This window comes from Mixophyes fleayi, chromosome 2 (assembly GCF_038048845.1).
Source record: "Mixophyes fleayi isolate aMixFle1 chromosome 2, aMixFle1.hap1, whole genome shotgun sequence".
Taxonomy (NCBI): domain Eukaryota; kingdom Metazoa; phylum Chordata; class Amphibia; order Anura; family Limnodynastidae; genus Mixophyes; species Mixophyes fleayi.
The window spans coordinates 110456612-110475550 of record NC_134403.1 but is presented as its reverse complement, the minus strand read 5'-3'; the positions used below and the strand labels follow the sequence as shown (position 1 = coordinate 110475550).

The 18939-nt window shown below is 43.9% G+C and overlaps 1 long non-coding RNA gene across 1 annotated transcript in view; it reads right to left on the bottom strand.

Annotated features, from left to right (window-relative positions):
- LOC142141379 (uncharacterized) overlaps positions 1–13060 on the bottom strand; it is a 36060-nt gene extending 23000 nt beyond the window's left edge. Inside the window, exon 1 of the long non-coding RNA XR_012688657.1 lies at positions 11953–13060. This is a non-coding gene — a long non-coding RNA (uncharacterized LOC142141379). The remainder of the gene's footprint in view (positions 1–11952) is intronic.
- Between the last annotated feature and the right edge of the window lie 5879 nt (positions 13061–18939).

Here is an 18939-nt window from a genome sequence, read left to right as displayed (position 1 = left end):
CTGGTTCATGCATTTGCTATGCGAATAGCACATAAACTCTAATATCTCTTTCCAAAACAAGGTAATCATTACTCAGCAGAGTCTACGTTATTTAAATCCTTCATTAGTTTATACTTATGTTTGTTGTGGTGTAAAGATGGTGCATTGGATGTTGGATCAATGCAATCTGGATTGCCTAATGGGTCTTTGCAGCTGGAGACCTGTGAATAAAAAAAACTTTTGCATAGAGATTAACATTTATTCACTAGGAATGACTGTAACTGTAACATGCGTGTATACTGTTATCAGGTAACCAGTGAACAGCTGCTAAAAGCTTAACTGTGACGCTATGCGTTCCATGATTTGAAAAAAAATATTTCCTCAAAGGGGCAGTTCCTAATCTCACAAACAGGGAATGTCAAAGTGACGAGACCTGGGCGAGTTTTCAAAGCCACTCCTTTCTCATCATCTCTTAGTACCGCCCTTTTAAATGACACTAATTAAATTTCTGGGTTTAGAAATATTCAAACTGGAATCTTTGTTCCAAGTATTCAACCATTTTAAAAGCAGCACTGTCTCATAAATCAGAGTACTCTCGTTAGACACAACACATTGTGTCTGTAAATCATTCAACATTTTCTAAAAAAAATCTCCCGTGACCAAATATTCACACATATTTCTATATTCTGTGATTTTCGTGTTCAAAGTAAAAATACATTCACTTAAGTCTCGCTCACAGACGACATTTTATCTCGTAACATTTCTTTAAAGGCATAACAAACCCTCCTGATTTCTGAGAACATTTATCAGCGCCATTTTAACACAGATAAAAACAGATTTTAATGTCTGCATGTAAGCTCACTCCCACAATTCTCAACTTCATTAAAGAGAAAGCTATTTTTCTCAATTTCAGAAACAAAATTACTTTGTTTAAATACAGACACGGCTTGTTGGATCCCAGCCAGGTTTGTTCTGACACTAGTAATAATAGTGATAATGTACATTATTTACAATCTTGTCCGTGCAATCGGACCAAACATTTTAAAACTTCTTTTGTATCTCTTTAAAAGCTTATCAATTAAACAATGAATGTACAACTTTTTCAACCTTGAAACATGTCTCTTGTAAAAAACGGACAAGACAGACAAACATTGTGATTTAAACTAAATCACACATCTCCCTTACAGAGCACTAAGACAGAGAACAAACAGCGAGAATTATCACGGATCTCCCTCACACGCAGTAAGACGGAGACAAAACTCACATACAGAGAAAGAAAACTTAACTGACATCTTCCAGCCTACTGCTGTGGAACTACAAGTCCCAGCATTACACTAAATACAAGTTAGCTTCAACATGTTATCATCAATCAGCACTCCGCACCTATTTTTTCAATTTTACATACTGTGGCAAGAGCCCGCTACGGCTGAAGCACACGCAAACAACTTCTTCCTTTTTATGTAGTTTTATTGTCAGGATGGTCAATGTTTTGACACCATACAGATTTCACAGCAATACTTGGAGACCCTAAACGCTAGCTAGACATAGCTCAGCTCTCTCAAGACCAGCCAGCTTACCCAGCGTTGATCTCCCTTAACAAATGGCACAAACAAGCTTTTACACATGTTACTTCTCCCCCAGCCTTAGCTTGATGGACAGGTGACACACCCACCTTCTCTTTAAAAGAAAACACCCATCAGTGTCTCTGTTTGCCCAGACACACCCTGTCTGTTTGCTGAGAGGAAATCATGTAAGTTAACAAACTTTAAACTACACATACGTTTTTACCTGGTTTAATCTCAACCTAGGTGCATAACTGTGCCAATGTTTTATTCTGTTTGTATACTTTCTCTGCCTCTTGTCAAAATGCCTCCCTTTGTTACACATCCCTCCCCCTAGCGTCTCCAAGTAAGGGGACGCGGACTTTGTGAGGAGCGCATATATTCGTCCCTTGAAACCAACTTCCGACTTAGGTACAGGACAGGGTTTTCTACTCCATTCTTCTCCTGTGACAAGACTGCACCTAAGCCAACACCAGAAGCATCAGTTTGGAGGAAGAACCTCCGGGTAAAATCTGGTGCTTGTAGAACTGGAGAGGAACAAAGAGCTAACCGAAGATCAGACCAGGCGGTTTCTGCAGAATCAGACCAGATTAATCTATCTGGACAACTTTTTTTAACATGTCCGTAAGTGGAGCAGCTCTAGTGGCGAAGTGGCTTACAAACCGCCTGTAGTAACCTACTAAGCCTAAAAAGGTTCTTAACTGCGACTTTTTCTCCGGTCTTGCCCAATTTTTGACTGCCTCCACTTTGTCTAGCTGGGGTTTTACATGCCCTCGACCAACAATGTACCCCAAATATTTGGCTTCTCTCATGGCTATGGCACATTTCTCTGGGTTAGCTGTTAATTCTGCTGACCTTAATGAAGCTAAGACCGCCTCAACTTTGGCTAAATGTGATCCCCAGTCTGAAGAATAAATCACTATATCGTCCAGGTAAGCGGCTGCATAAGCTGTGTGAGGTCGTAGCAATTTATTCATGGCCCTTTGGAAGGTGGCAGGTGCCCCATGCAACCCAAAGGGTAGGACTTTATATTGATAGAGACCATCAAGGGTGGAAAATGCAGTCTTTGGCTTGGCCGTGGAAGTCAGGGGAACTTACCAATAACCCTTTGTTAGATCAAGGGTTGTTAAATAATTGCTACCAGCAAGATTTTCCACTAGTTCATCCACAAGTGGCATCGGATAGGCATCAAACTGCGACATACTGTTTAGGCGCCTAAAGTCATTGCAGAACCTAAATGTCCCATTGGGTTTCGGGACAAGCACAATGGGACTATTCACTAGTGGACTCTTCAATTACATCTAACTGGAGCATCTTCTCGACCTCCTTCCTCACGTCCACCCGTCTGGCTTCTGGAATATGATAAGGCTTCTGCTTTACAATGACTCCTGGCGCAGTGACAATGTCATGTTCGATTAAGGTAGTGCGCCCAGGAATGGAAGAGAAGACATCCCTGTTCCGGCGAATCATTTCTTCAGTCTGTTGTCTCTGCTGAATGGACAAAGCTGGCTCTATGGGCACTTCAGACTTTTCAATGGCAGTACTCACTACCTGAGGAGAGGTTTCCTCATCATGCCAAGGTTTATGGAGGTTAACATGGTATATTTGCTCCTTCCTTCTCCTACCTAACTGGCGAACTCTGTAATTGACAGGACCGACAGCTTCTAGAACTTCATATGGACCCTGCCACTGGGCGAAAAGTTTGCTTTCCTGGGTGGGAACCAGGACTAGGACCTTGTCCCCAGGTTTGAAAGATCGAACAACAGCACTTTTATCATAATGTTTCCTCTGTCATTCCTGAGCCTCTTTAACATGTTGCTGCACAATAGGCCCTATCTTTCCTAGCCTCTCATACATTTGTGACTCAAATTGTACCAGATTTGGCTCCCTGGGACCTTGCTGCTCCCACCCTTCTTTTAACATATCCAAGATACCCCTGGGTTGTCTCCCAAACAATAACTCAAAGACACTAAACCCTGTTGAAGCTTGAGGTACCTCACGGATGGCAAACATCAAATAGGGAATAAGAGTGTCCCAATCTTTTTTTTCTTGAGCCACTGCTTTCCTGAGCATGTGCTTTAATGTGCGGTTAAAGCGTTCCACCAAGCCATCTGTTTGTGGATGGTATACAGAGGTGTGAAGTGCTGTAACCCCTAGCAACTGGCACATGTCCTTCATCAGTTTGGACATGAATGGAGTACCCTCATCTGTGAGAATTTCTTTGGGTATTCCCAAGCGTGTAAACATCAATACAAGTTCCTTAGCTATGGTGTTGGACTTTATGTTTCGTAGGGGAATTGCCTCTGGATACCTGGTTGCATAGTCAAGCACCACTAGTATATATTGGCGCCCACGTGCGGATTTTTCTAGTGGCCCCACAAGGTCCATAGCTATCCGCTCAAAGGGAACTTGTACTATTAGAATTGGAATGAGAGGTGCCCTGTACATGGGTTTGGGACAGGTTCTCTGACAAATGGGACAGGACCGGCAATACTTTTTCACTGCAATGTGTACACCGGGCCAGTAAAACCTAAGCAGAACTCGTTCCCGTGTTTTATCCTCCCCTAGGTGTCCCCCACAGACATGTGTATGTGCTGCTTTTAACACTAGGGTTACATGGACCTGAGGAACCATTAATTGTTCTACTTTATCCCCCTGTACAGTAGCAACTCTATTCAGAAAATTATTTTTAACAATAAAATATGGTATACCTTCTGCAGGCTGGGCGGCTTTTGCTACCCCATTTTCCTCAGTCACACTTTTAAATGCATGTTCCAAAGTGGCATCATTAAGTTGGTCTCGAGCAAAGTCCTGCAAAGGAAACAAAATTGGTATTGCGGACCAGTCAGTATCCTCACTGACAGGCGTGGTGGGCTCATCTGCGACATCACCGACCAATGCTAGTTTGGACTGTCCATGTTTCCCCGCAGGTGGATGCTTTTGTAGAACACCTGCTGTGACTCCCAGGATGGCATTCCGGTTTGGCGGTTCCCAAGGATCGATGCTCAGATGTTGTGGATTCTTAGGCGGTTCCTTTAAGACCGGGCTTCCGACCGTTGCATCAATTGCCGGCATGTCCGGCCGGATCCGCTCACCGAGGACATCATTAAACAGTGGGAAGTCTCGCCCCAAAATGAGTGAATATGGGAGTTTAGGTGCTATGGCAGCTACCACCATAACAGTTTTGTCTTTGATTGTGACTGTTAGTATTGTTCTTTCATACTCCTCTGTCATGCCATGTACGCAAAGAACCTTCACCGTGGGCAACCGAGAAGTTATGGTTTCGGGTAAGGCAGAGCTGGAAACCACTCCCCGAGTCAACCAAGGCCAGAACAAGGTTTTGGTTGATTAGCACAGTCACCCGGAACAAACAAGGACTTCCTGATGTGGGACTCATGGTTAAACAGCTTGGAAAAGCAGGCCCAATATGTGCAACGGAACAGTCCATGGGTTCCAGTAGTTTAGGACACTCTGCCTTAAAGTGGCCTGGCTCACCACATTCAAAACACTTCAGATTAGACAGCTTTGCACCTGGCCCTCTGTCCGTAGCAGTTTTGCCATTGGGCCCTGTAGCAAAGATTGTCAAACCTGGCTTTTGGCGTGGCAGCGGCTTTGGCACAAATGCAGGTTCTTTAGTCATTTGCTGTAGCGCACAAAACCTTTCTACCACGGTGGCAAGCTCTTCATAAGTTTGTGGGTCTGATTGCAGAACCCACCTTTGCAAATCGCGGTTCAGCCCCCGGATGCAGTGATCTATCGCCAGAACTTCAATAATCCGAGAAGGCGAATTCTCCTCAGGCTGCAGCCATTTCTTTAAAATTTTAGAAAGCTCAGCCACTTGCGCTCTGACCGTTTTTTCTTGAACATAGCACCATTGGTGATAGCGCTGGGCTCGGCCTGGCTCGGAAACTCCAATGCGAGCCAATATCTCAGACTTTAGGCACAGATAGTCAGAAGCCCGTTCCTCATCTAGGTCCATATAAGCTCGCTAAGCTTCACCAGTCAGATATGGCGCCATCCTCTCAGTCCAATCTTTAGGAGGCCATTTTGCCCTTTTTGCAAGTCTCTCAAAGGACACCAGATATGCTTCTATGTCATCATCTTGCGACATTTTCTGGAGAACAGGACCAAGTGGTTGTAACAGATTCTGGATACTATATTACTAAACTTGATTAGCGCTGGCTTACCTGAGGTGCGGAGTCTAACGATCTCCCCGGTGTTCACCAAGAACCGCCACAAGGCGGGGTGGGCTTCGCTGCCAGGAGTCGCAGGTCGCAGTCCCCAGGTTCGCCTCAAGATGTAGTACAGCGGAGTGAAGCGGTGGTAGCGGAGTCAACAAGCCGGTTCGGTACACAGGAATGGAGTCAGGCAGAATCAGAAGGCAACTCGGAGTCAACAAGCCAGGTTCGGTACACGGGTCACAAGAATAGGAGAATGGTCAGCAAGCCGGGTCGGTACACAGGGATTAGAGAGCCAGGGAAGTCAAACAGGCAGAGATCAGCACACAGGAGACACTGGAAACAGGAAGACACTGCAATCCACGAAGAGCAGGAGCCAGGAACAGGTAAGTGTTGCTCTGACACTCAGCGAGTGTCAGAGTGAGGTTTTTATACAGAAGGGGATTCAAAATCCCCGCCTCTAGGTTGTGGTCATGTGACCGCCTCCGGGTGCGGTCACATGGTCCTGAATGCGGAAGTGCGGCTGGACGGAGCGGCGGGGATAAGGTAAGTCCGTAACAGTACCCTCTGCCATAAAGGTGGACTCCGAACACCTAATAGGGTTTCAAAGGAAATTTTTTATGGAAGGATTTAAGTAGACGGGGAGCATGTAGGTCAATGGCTCTTACCCATGAGCGCTCCTCAGGGCCGTAACCCTTCCAATCCACCAAGAACTGTATGGCACCTTGAACTTTACGAGAATCTAGGATAGTTTTAATCTCGTATTCAACTTGATCCCGATCCACAGCCTGAGGAGGAGTTCTGGATGAGGTGGAGAATCTGTTGGTTACCATCGGTTTTAAGAAGGAGACATGGAAGACATTGGGTATGCGTAAGGAGGGAGGCAGACTCAATCTAAAGGCTACGGGATTAATAATCTCAGATATAGCAAATGGGCCAATAAACTTGGGAGAAAATTTTTTACTGGGAACCTTTAAACGAATGTTCTGGGTGGATAGCCATACCCTGTCACCAACTGCAAAACTTGGAGTCATTCTTCTCCTTTTATCGTAGAATTTTTTGGAACGAGTAGTTGCTTGTTTTAAGTTTGTCTTGGTTTGTTCCCAAATATCAGAGAAGTTACGAACCAGAGAGTCCACTGCTGGAACTTCAGAAGATGAGACTTGAGAGAAGGTGGGTAGTCTAGGATGGCAGCCATACAGAACAAAAAAGGGGGAGTTAGAGATGGCCTCATGAAAATGGTTGTTATGGGCGAACTCGGCCCAAGGGAGAAGGTCCACCCAGTTGTCTTGGTTACTAGAGATAAATATTCTTAGAAACTTCTCTAATTCTTGGTTGGTTCTCTCAGTAGCCCCATTGGACTGGGGATGATATGCGGAAGAGAAGTCAAGCTTAATCCCGGATTTATTGCAAAAAGACCGCCAAAATTTTGATATGAATTGTGATCCCCTATCGGAGACAATATGTTGAGGGCAGCCATGGAGGCGAAATATTTCTTTAATAAAAATATCGGCTAAGGAGGAGGAAGAAGGAAGGCCTTTGAGAGCAATAAAGTGGGCTGTTTTAGAGAAGCGATCCGTGACCACAAGCACTACAGTACAGGATTTGGAAGGGGGAAGGTCCGTGATAAAATCCATGGAGATCTGTGACCAAGGGTAATCAGGAATGGGTAATGGGAGCAAGCATCCATAAGGCTTCTTCCTAGAGGTCTTGTGTTGAGCACATTTGGAACAAGCAGCAACAAATCTCTTCACATCCTCCAGCAAGGAAGGCCACCAGTAGCTTCGGGACAATAAGTCCCAGGTCTTGCGAATGCCGGCATGCCCAGAGAAGAGTGAGTGATGAGCCCAGTGAAGGAGCCGGGTGCGTAGATGTGGCAAGATGAATGTTTTGCCTGGAGGACAACCCTTTTTCAGGTGTGTAGCTGCCAATACTTGACATGGATTTACAATGAATTTCTTATCTTCCGAGGATTCCATGTCAGCTGGATCAAAAGAGCGAGATAAGGCGTCTGCCTTCGTGTTCTTAGATCCTGAGTGAAAAGTGATGTTGAAATCAAAGCGTGAGAAGAATAAGGACCACCTTGCTTGTCGAGGATTTAGACATCGAGCAGTGCGTAAGTAAAGCAAATTCTTATGGTCGGTATATATGGTGATAGGGAATTGCGCTCCTTCTAGTAAATGTCTCCATTCGGAGAGAGCCAATTTGATGGCCAGGAGCTCTTTGTCACCAATCCCATAATTCCTCTCAGCAGGTAAAAAGCGACGGGAAAAGAATCCGCAGGGATGAAGTTTTCCAGAAGGACCTCGCTGTGATAGTACGGCTCCTGTGCCAACAGAAGAGGTATCTACCTCCAGGACAAAGGGACGAGAACAATCTGGCTGTTGAAGAATGGGTGCGGATGAAAAGAGAGACTTTAATAATATAAAGGCTTGGATAGCCTCAGAGGACCAAATACCAGCATCAGCAGATTTGCGGGTCAATGCTGTGATGGGAGCCACGAGAGAGGAGTACCCCTTGATAAATTGACGATAATAGTTGGAGAATCCTAGGAAGCGTTGAGTGGCTTTAAGGCCTGAAGGTTGGGGCCAGTCAAGTATGGCTTTCAATTTTGTGGGATCCATCTGTAGACCGGTGCCCGAAATAATATATCCCAGGAAGGGAATTTGTCTCTGCTCGAAGGTGCATTTCTCCAATTTGCAAAATAACTGATTTTTTCGGATACGAGAGAGGACCTCCAATACATGAGTACGATGAGATGCTAGATCTTGAGAAAAGATGAGAATGTCGTCCAAGTAGATGACTACAGATTGGTACAAGAGGTCTTGAAACAGCTCATTCATAAAGCTCTGAAATATGGCTGGGGCATTGCATAGCCCGAAAGGCATGACCAGATATTCAAAGTGGCCGTCTCGGGTGTTAAACGCCGTCTTCCATTCATCCCCCTCCTTAATGCGTATAAGGTTATACGCTCCTCTGAGGTCAAGTTTAGAAAAGATGGTGGCACCCTTGATCCGGTCAAATAGTTCAGAAATCAGTGGCAGTGGATACCGATTTTTAACGGTAATGGCATTCAGGCCTCTGTAATCAATGCAAGGGCGGAAGCCCCCATCTTTCTTTTTTACGAAGAAGAAGCCAGCCCCAGCTGGGGAGGCAGACTTGCGGATGAAGCCCCTGTTTAGATTTTCTTGGATGTACTCCTCCATAGCCTTAGATTCCGGGAGGGAAAGGGGGTAAACACGACCCCTGGGAATGGGTTTACCAGGTATCAGATCAATGCCACAGTCCCAGATTCTGTGAGGGGGAAGTCTAGTGGCCTCTTGTTGACAGAAAACATCAGAGAAGGTTTGGTATGGCTCAGGCAGGAGAGTCACAGGAAATTCTTGGGTACGTCTGGGACTATTCGGGGGAACCACTCTCTGTAGGCAGCGAAAGAAGCAGGACTGTCCCCAGGACAATATGTGACCAGATTTCCAGTCCAAGGTGGGAGAGTGGGCACGAAGCCAAGGAAGTCCTAGGATGACTGGGTTGGTAGATCTCTGTATTACTAGAAAAGAAATCTTCTCCCGATGAAGTGCTCCTATCTGAAGTAGAAGAGGAATAGTGCGTACCAGGATGGACCCCTCAGGGATTCTTCCCCCATCAATGGCCATCAGAGAGATGGGTTGTTCCAAGGCTTGTGTGGGAATAGCGAATTGTTTAACTACTGTGGCAGAAATGAAATTTCCTGCGGCTCCGGAATCTAGAAGAGCCGACTGCGGGAAGGTCTTTTGTCCTAACTGAAGGGAAATGGGAATAGACAGGCAATCATTACTATTGGGAACTGACTGACACTGAGAAGATAGGCCCAACGACACAGCTCCAGAACTCGTTAGGCCCTGTCGTTTCCCGAGCGTTTGGGACAAGCACTCAGAAGATGGCCACTCTCTCCACAATATAAACACAACTTGTTCCGAAATCTCCTCTCCCTCTCTTCGGCTGATAGGCGGGTCCTCCCAAGTTGCATGGGCTCTTCAGGGGGAAGAACAGGGGTTTGGAAGTTGGGGGCCAAGCGAATCATGCTACGCCGCGACTGTTCCTTCTCGGAATTACGTTCCTTGAAACGCAAATCAACTTTGACACAGAGGGAGATAATGTCGTCCAAAGACGTAGGGAGTTCCTGGGATACCAACTCGTCTTTGATTCGGTCTGAAAGGCCCTGCCAGAATGTAGCTACTAGAGCCTCATCGTTCCAGCGAAGTTCAGAGGCCATGGTTCTGAAGTGGACCGCATACTGCCCCACAGACTGGTTTCCCTGGCGGAGACGTAGTAAACCGGAAGCGGCATTGGACACCCTTCCTGGCTCATCAAATATTTTCTTGAAGGTGGACAAGAAGAGGTTGAAGTTATGTAGAATGGGGTCGTCCCTCTCCCATAAGGGGGAAGCCCATGCTAAAGCTTGACCGGACAATAACGAAATCACATAGGCCACTTTCGTTTTTCCGGAGGGGAAGTTCCCAGGTAGAAGCTCGAATTGTATGGAGCATTGATTTAAAAATCCTCTGCAATTTTTAGGGTCTCCATCGAACTTAGGTGGGTTAGGTAACCGTAGCTGCGAGGAAGAAGCTGCTGCTGCGGCCTGAGGTACAGGGGCCACTGCCGGCCCAGGTGATCCACCAGCCACTAGGGAGTTCTGGACAACATCCAAGCGAGTGGATAGACTATTGAGGAATTTTAAAAGTTGCTCTTGGTTAGCTTCTTGCTTATCCATCCTTCCTACTAAATGCTCCAACAGATCTTTATCTGTGGTATCCATGGTCAGAGCAAACTGTAACAGATTCTGGATACTATATTACTAAACCTGATTAGCGCTGGCTTACCTGAGGTGCGGAGTCTAACGATCTCCCCGGTGTTCACCAAGAACCGCCGCAAGGCGGGGTGGGCTTCGCTGCCAGGAGTCGCAGGTCGCGGTCCCCAGGTTCGCCTCAAGATGTAGTACAGCGGAGTGAAGCGGTGGTAGCGGAGTCAACAAGCCGGTTCGGTACACAGGAATGGAGTCAGGCAGAATCAGAAGGCAACTCGGAGTCAACAAGCCAGGTTCGGTACACGGGTCACAAGAATAGGAGAATGGTCAGCAAGCCGGGTCGGTACACAGGGATTAGAGAGCCAGGGAAGTCAAACAGGCAGAGATCAGCACACAGGAGACACTGGAAACAGGAAGACACTGCAATCCACGAAGAGCAGGAGCCAGGAACAGGTAAGTGTTGCTCTGACACTCAGCGAGTGTCAGAGTGAGGTTTTTATACAGAAGGGGATTCAAAATCCCCGCCTCTAGGTTGTGGTCATGTGACCGCCTCCGGGTGCGGTCACATGGTCCTGAATGCGGAAGTGCGGCTGGACGGAGCGGCGGGGATAAGGTAAGTCCGTAACAGTGGTTCATTTCTGTCATGTCTCACCTGGCTTAACTCTTCTCTTAAGAGCCTTGTGTTTTCCACAACTCGTAGCATCTGAGCTTGCTGCTGTTGCTGCGCAGCGGCCACATTCACGAGGGTTCTCAGTACTTCCTCCATGTTGACGTCTGCGCGCGTTGGGTAGCGGAAACTTGCTTCCCGGAGTATCCCACTCCTGGCACCACTTGTGGCAAGAGCCCGCTACTGCTGAAGCACACGCGAACAACTTCTTCCTTTTTATGTAGTTTTATTGTCAGGATGGTAAATGTTTTGACACCGTACAGTTTTCACAGCAATACTTGGAGACCCTAAACGCTAGCTAGACATAGCTCAGCTCTCTCAAGACCAGCCAGCTTACCCAGCGTTGATCTCCCTGAACAAATGGCACAAACAAGCTTTTATACATGTTACTCCTCCCCCAGCCTTAGCTTGATGGACAGGTGACACACCCACCTTCTCTTTAAAAGAAACCCCCCATCAGTGGCTCTGTTTGCCCAGACACATCCTGTCTGTTTTCTGAGAGGAAATCATGTGAGTTAACAAACTTTAAACTACACATACGTTTTTACCTGGTTTAATCTCAACCTAGGTGCATAACTGTGCCAATGTTTTATTCTGTTTGTATACTTTCTCTGCCTCTTGTCAGAAAAATGCCTCCCTTTGTTATAATACATTGTCAGATAACAAAAAACAGTGTGCTTCTTATCTCAACACACTGAAATCATTTACACAGAATAAGGAAGGGGCACATGTCACTCATTCAGCTGTGCAGGATCAAACATACATTTATAATATACAACCTACTTGATTCATTATTCAGCTTCCGATGCATTTAGCATATCCACATATATTTCAACTTTTCAGATCTCTTAACTTTTCTGTGCCACTTCAAACAATCTCTTGGGGTTTGATCTCAATACCCCTTTGCTCTTGTCCCATTACCACTTGCAACACCTTTGTTTCTCCATCCACACATATCTTTGGCTATCCCCGCTTTCTTGAAAAATTCCCTGCAGACCTTCTACTCCCCCATTTCCTAAAGTCTTTGTGCATCATATCTATGAGGGAGCTACTGTCATCTGTTTACTATCTATATTACCCATATTGACAGTATTCTGTTGAGTCCAAATCGGGACTCTTATCTAGTTTCTGTGGGTTGTCCTAGCACTGGACGTCCCGTTCTGTGGACTCCTTGTACTGGATGTCCGTGCTAAATAGCTTCTTTGACAGTATCTGGTATGAAGGTCTTTTGGAAATCTCTCTTACACAATTTGGGCAGATTACAGAATCTCCCTTCTTTGATACATCTCTGGGGATGGTGTCTAAAATGTTCACTCAATGTTCAAAACAGTAACTCTCTAAATCCCTCTATTCCATTACATGCTTCTTTGATCAATGTCTTATGTGACTTTTATGCTTTATACATCATACAATAGGTACAAACACATGCACTCAAAATTCAATCATCTTTCAAAAATCTAATCAACAATACAATTACAGTAAACAAATTGGGTTAATACTGTATTATATTAATCAGATGATACTTGAGACTCACAAATTTGCGTGTCAGGTGCCTCATACAGACATGAGGTGACCCACACTAGGAAGACCAATGAGTAGAAATCTACTGACCGCGGATGTTGGGGTTCAATGTGCTGGGAAACCTCCGTTGTCTGTCTTGTAGCCTGCTGGACATCGAATCTCCGTGGCGACCTCCAAGTTGTTAGATCTAAAATTCTGACCCAAGTCTGCCTGTGGTGTCAAGTATATCTGGAAGCGCTTCAATCAGCTGGAGAGAATTGACACAGACCAAGTTCTGTATACAAGGAATATTCTCTAGTTTATTGATACAAAGATACAAGTTTTTATAGCCTACTGAATAAATGAATCCTACGTCATATGCATACAATTCTATACCATTAGTTTATGAGAGGCACTACTGATTACCTTTCTCACGTATTCTTGAAGCATTTATTAGTCTCCCCCTTCTAAGGACAGATGAGCCTATTGTTTCTTATCTCAAGGGGAGTTGCAGGTATGCTATGTGCAACACCAAGGGCACAGCTGCCATACTACGAGCTGGATATCAAAATGTTCATTGTTTCATACCTTGATACATTTATTTTGGTGTTTTGTATCAGCTCAACCTCAAGGGCACAGGCTCACATCAGCAGAAAAATGAATAATCTCTTCTAGCAAATAATATTTCTATGCAAGTTACAATAAAATGGCTGAACAAAGGCCTTATGAGGCCTTAACAAAAAATCATATTTAACAACACTGATTTGTTTTTGGATAGATTTCACCTTATTTTCACCACTAAAAATTTGCACTACAACACAGAAAATATTTCCATAATCTGTGCTCTCCCCCTAGCAAGAGACCAGAGACTGCTCCGTGCTGCCATTTTTTCCAGTGGTCCTCTGCTTCTCTTAGAGCCCTGTCCAAAAGTCAGGAGACGTGGGATGTGACTGGGAGGACCAATTACAGGCATCAATCAAAATATTGCAGCTTGTGATTGGTGCTCCTGCTCAGGCCCGGCGCTCCCATTAGGCAAGGTTAGGCACTTGCCTAGGGCGCCGGGCTCTGGAGGGCGCCTGGAGGGCGCCACAGAATTCTAAAATACTTTAAAATTGTGCGGCGACCGCTGACCATACCTGTCACGGCCGCCGCACAGCATTCAGATGCACGGGGAGGGGGGGAAGAGGCTATTTTGTCACCACCGCCGCCTCTCTGCTCCGTCTCCTCCCCTCCACTTACTAGTGTCAGTGAGTGGAGGGGAGGAGTCGGAGCAGAGAGGCGGCAGTGGTGAGACAAGGTAAGGAGAGGAGGGAGGAGGGAGGAAGGTGGCGATTTTTGCGCGGGGGGGGGGGGGGCGCCGCTTTTTTAAAAATGCCTAGGGCGCCGTGGACCCTAGCACCGGCCCTGCTCCTGCTCATACTCCTCTCTGACACCATTTAAAAATTGAAAGTTTTATTGCCCCTGGACAAATAGCTGCATGTAGCAGCTCCCAAGGCTCTGGCTGGGTGGAGGTGGCATGTTAGAAAAGTATTTTCCTAGGTAGTACTGTAGTTATAAATAACAATATCTACTTAATGAATACACCCCAAAACATGGACTTCTTCTCATTAGAAGGACCACGTATAGGCATCTTTGTTACATGTTATGTAAACAAGCGTGCACATTCTAACACCATACTATGACTGCAATCTACCTCTGTAGAACAAAAAGATCAATCTCTTTATATAGAAATATATACTCCTCAATCAATTCTTATATTTCTATTTTGAATGTGGAATTTTTCACTTTTTTCCTAAAGTTCAATGGAAGTTAATATAAGAAGAAAATAATCTTGGCACGGGATATGCAATAAGTTCACCCAAAATGTGTTCTGTCATTTCTCTAGAGTACAGGAATAACCCATATGTGTATTACATGATGTGAGGGCATTCCCTAAGGCCCAGTGACAATGCTATGATGGCCTGAGCCATTTAGGCATGTAAGTGCCTTTTTGGTCGCAAATATACTCTGCTTCCACCTGTAGTCAACAAGAAACGATCTCAAGATCCATTCCTTGTTGACTACGGGTGTATTTTAAAACCCCTCCCTGCTCTACTACACAGGACGCTGCAGGTACATTCATACCTGTCAGCTCTTGTAGCTCCTGTAGCAGCCTACGGGTCCAGCGGCACATATGTTCTTATTTACAACATTAGACTCTGACAAGAGGAAGAATTTAAGGTGTCCTTATGCATATTGTCCCACTGATTGGACAGATTGTACTATGGCAATCATTAGAAACAAAATAACGCTTGATAGTGTTATTCCTAAAGGAAATTATGTTTTTTTGAACTAAATTATATGGTCAATATTTTCCCAAAGTCACTTATCTTATCTTCATTCATCAAAATTTAATTCCACCTAGAAACACAGTTTAGCAAAATTATTTTTTAGTCAACTATCTGGTTTGCTCATTATCTCTTGGGACTCCCACACCCTATCTCTCTTCATCGACCTACTCTCCCTCTACATCTCCTCCTCTCCCTCTTTATCTCCCTCCTGTCGTGCCTTATGACCCTCCAAACACACAAGGCCTGATTCATGTCCAAACGCAACTGCCACGTAAGTTGTATGTGAAAAAAGAACATAAAATGTGTGCATAGTTCTGATCATATTCAAATCAAAGTTGTTCTCAAGGTACCTGATTTGAATCAGGGTGTAAGTACGCTCTGTCTAAACCGCACTGGCCTTACTTAGACAGACAAGACACGCATTGCAAGCGTACTTGCAATACACGGTCACATCAGAAGGCTTACAAAAAAATTCTATTATAAAATAAATAAACAACTAATAACAGCATAATTAATAATATAAATATTGATTTTCAAAGAAAAAAAAACATTTTTTTTACATTAAATACATAAATCAAGCTTTTTTTAAAAAAACAAACAGAACATTCTGGCGCAAAGTAGGATAAGGTGTAGTTAGAATGAATGTAATGATAGGTAAATAACCTGATTCAGATTAAGACAAGATAAATGTGAACTGGATGATATATATAAAAACAATAATAATAAAATAAACAATATTTAATATCAATCAAAACCAGTGCACTGGTAGAAAACTGTATATAATATACACAATTAGACCATAAAAATAGCCATATGGACATAAAAAATAGTATTATACAGGTTGACTGATGAATATCCGCAACCGTTATGTAACATGAACACTCGTATCATAAGTGTGCATGCAGATGTAAGCAAAATGTCAATGTTTTTGGCTCTAAAGAAACAGATCTGGTATCTGTATCCTTTAAAGGTCAATCGCCTCTGCTCTAGAAAATTTGATGGAAAACATCTAAGTCCTGATCTGGAATGGTAACTGATCAAATGCAATGAAACTTATCAAATGCAACGAAAGTTGACAAATGGAGGTAGAGGAATCACTCACCCATGGAGTTTGGTAACTGTCTCGGACAGATCAGTCCTGCTGAGTTTTACCTTGGGCTGTGTGGCGCTTGATTGCTGTGATTACCTGTCGAGATCCGGTCCTCTTCTGCATAGCATCCGTCTGAACTCCCAGGTGTGTGAGCGGGCGTCACGCTCCTGTGTCCTCCAGTAAGTCCTATCACGCATGCGAGACAGTTACCAAACTCCATGGGTGAGTGATTCATCTACCTCTATTTGTCAACTTTCGCTGCATTTGATCAGTGCACTGGTTTTGATTGATATGAAATATTCTTTATTTTATTATTATTGCTTTTATATATATATCATTGAGTTCACATTTATCTTGTTTTAATCTGCATCAGGCTATTTACCTATCATTACATTCATTCCTACTACACCTTATCCTACTTTGCACCAGAATGTTCTGTTTATTTTATCGATACTAAGGGGAGGGACACCTCTTATTTCTGTTCGGCATTGTAGGTAACATATCTTGTAGTTGCACAATTTGGTATTTTTGTTTTTTAAAAAACCTCTGCTTTATTGATTTTCATATAAAGTACAAAGCATACAGACATCCAAATTGTGTCGATCAAGTACATAATGTACAAGACATTCAAAACATGTTCAAACTATAAAATACTTAAGATTATTGCGACACAATGTCCTAAGAGAATGACATCATTATATCTCAGAGCCATTTAGAAATAATGAAATATTGATGCCATGCCCAAGTGTACACATATACATTTACAGCAAACCAAAACAATAAAAACAATCAAACTTCTAGTGAATGTCCTGAGTAGCTATAAATGACAGATATAGTATATAATATATATATATATATATATATATATATATATATATATAGATAGATAGATAGATAGATAGATATAGTATACCAGTCCTGCTAAGCACACCAGATACCGTCAGCTAGGTCACATAAGTCCCCATATCCCCTTACGGAAGAAGGAGACTGGACCGGGGGGTGGGGATGGGGGTGACAGCAAGGTCCATTTTTTAAGCTAATCAATGCCAAATCTCAGGTGTACTTTAAAGTTGATGATGAGTATATGTTGGTGGAAACTAGATTAGGTTAGTTTGGGTTGTGCTGTCCCCAGCGCCTTATGTAAAAACCAGGTGGCATTTTCTAAAAGTTTTATAATACTACTTTTTGAAAATACCACCTGGATATTGAAGCGATAAAGCGGCCCCATTTAGCATAGAATTTTATCACTCCCTTCTCAATATCAGGAAGGGCTGCCCTCCTGTCAAAATATAATGAGTCCAAAAGGTTTTAACTTCAGAAAGTGAAGGCGTGTCAAACACCAGGCTCTCAGGTCCTGTCGCTTACCTCTATGTTGTCTTTCCAAGCTGTCCCTGCGGTCCTCAGGCTCTGCTGGTTTCAGATCTCTCTGCAAGATGCTGTCCAGTCTGTCTCCACTCCAGAGATCCCTCCAGAATCAGGGTATGAGTGCTGCCATCTTTGATTCGGTCACATGATTCCTCTCAGCCAATCAGGGGATAGCAGCCTCCTCTCCAAGTTTCCCTCCAAAACCAGTTCCTGGGAGCTGCCATCTTGGATATAGTCACTTGATCCATCTCAGCAACTCAGAGTGCTGCTTCTGCCCAGCCGACCACAGTCTCCCATCAGGAATCAGCAACAATTGTAAAAGGAATTCCTGGAGCACTTACCTGTTGCCAGTTCAATGTTGTATTTCCAAATGCCAACCTGGCTCCCAGCAGTCTGCAGTCTTTCTATCCTTCCAGCTCAGACAGTGCAGTCTGCATTCCGGCTCCAGGCTATTTCCAGCAATCAGTTCTGGTTCTGCTATCCCGGTTCCAACATTCCGGTTCCAGCATTCTGGTCCAGCATTCCAGTTTTCAGCATTCCAGTTCCATTCCAATTGTAGCATTTTGGTTCCTTTCCGGGTTCAGCAATTCAGTTCCTGTCAGGTCTCTTCTGCTAGCTCAACTCCACCTGTACGTATCCTTTCATCTACTTGCAAAGGAACATAATCAGGCCAAACAGCTTTGTGTATTTAGTCACCAGCCTAACTCCAGAGACACCACAAAGTCTGGGTACAGACAGATCCTCAGGCGTGACAAGAAGGAGCAGCAGTAATCTAATGTCGGAGTATATCTAATTTGGTAATGGTAAGTACCACAGTTAGGAATACTTTTACATCTTGGATCTCCCTTGGGGGTAGTAATGCGGTCCCATGATCAAAGTTACAAAAAAGGATGGCAACTTTGTCAGGAGGCAGGGAGGTACCCAAAAAGCCATTGAGGAGATGTAAAATCTTGTTCCAAAATTTGTGGATTTTCCATCATTTCCTTATATTGTAAAACAAGGAAGCCTATGAATATTTGCATTTGGGACAAGATCCTGATTCCTCTCTTAAATCTAGCTTTTAATGTGTACAGTACATACAAGGTATTTTATAGTATATCTGACTTGCACATATAGGGCCTGAGTCATTAAGGAGAGTAAAGCATAAAAAAGGAGTGATTTTGCACCTTGACAAAACCATGTTGCATTGGAGGGGAAGGTAAATTTAAAATATGGGGACAGATTTATAGTTGGGATAGGGCATGTCCTAAATTAACTTTACATTTCAGTGGAAATATAAAGCTATCAAGTATTTGTGTGCTACATGAAAAAAACAGCCAGTATTTAACATGTGCAAAATAATAAACTAATTTGCACCTCTTGCATTGTTTTTTCCCGGAGAACATTTACTCCTTTTTTTGTCTTACTTTCCTTAAGGACTCATGTTCTGTTCTATCTAGTGGAACATATATATGTAGTTTTTATAGCTAAGACTATGCTGTGCAA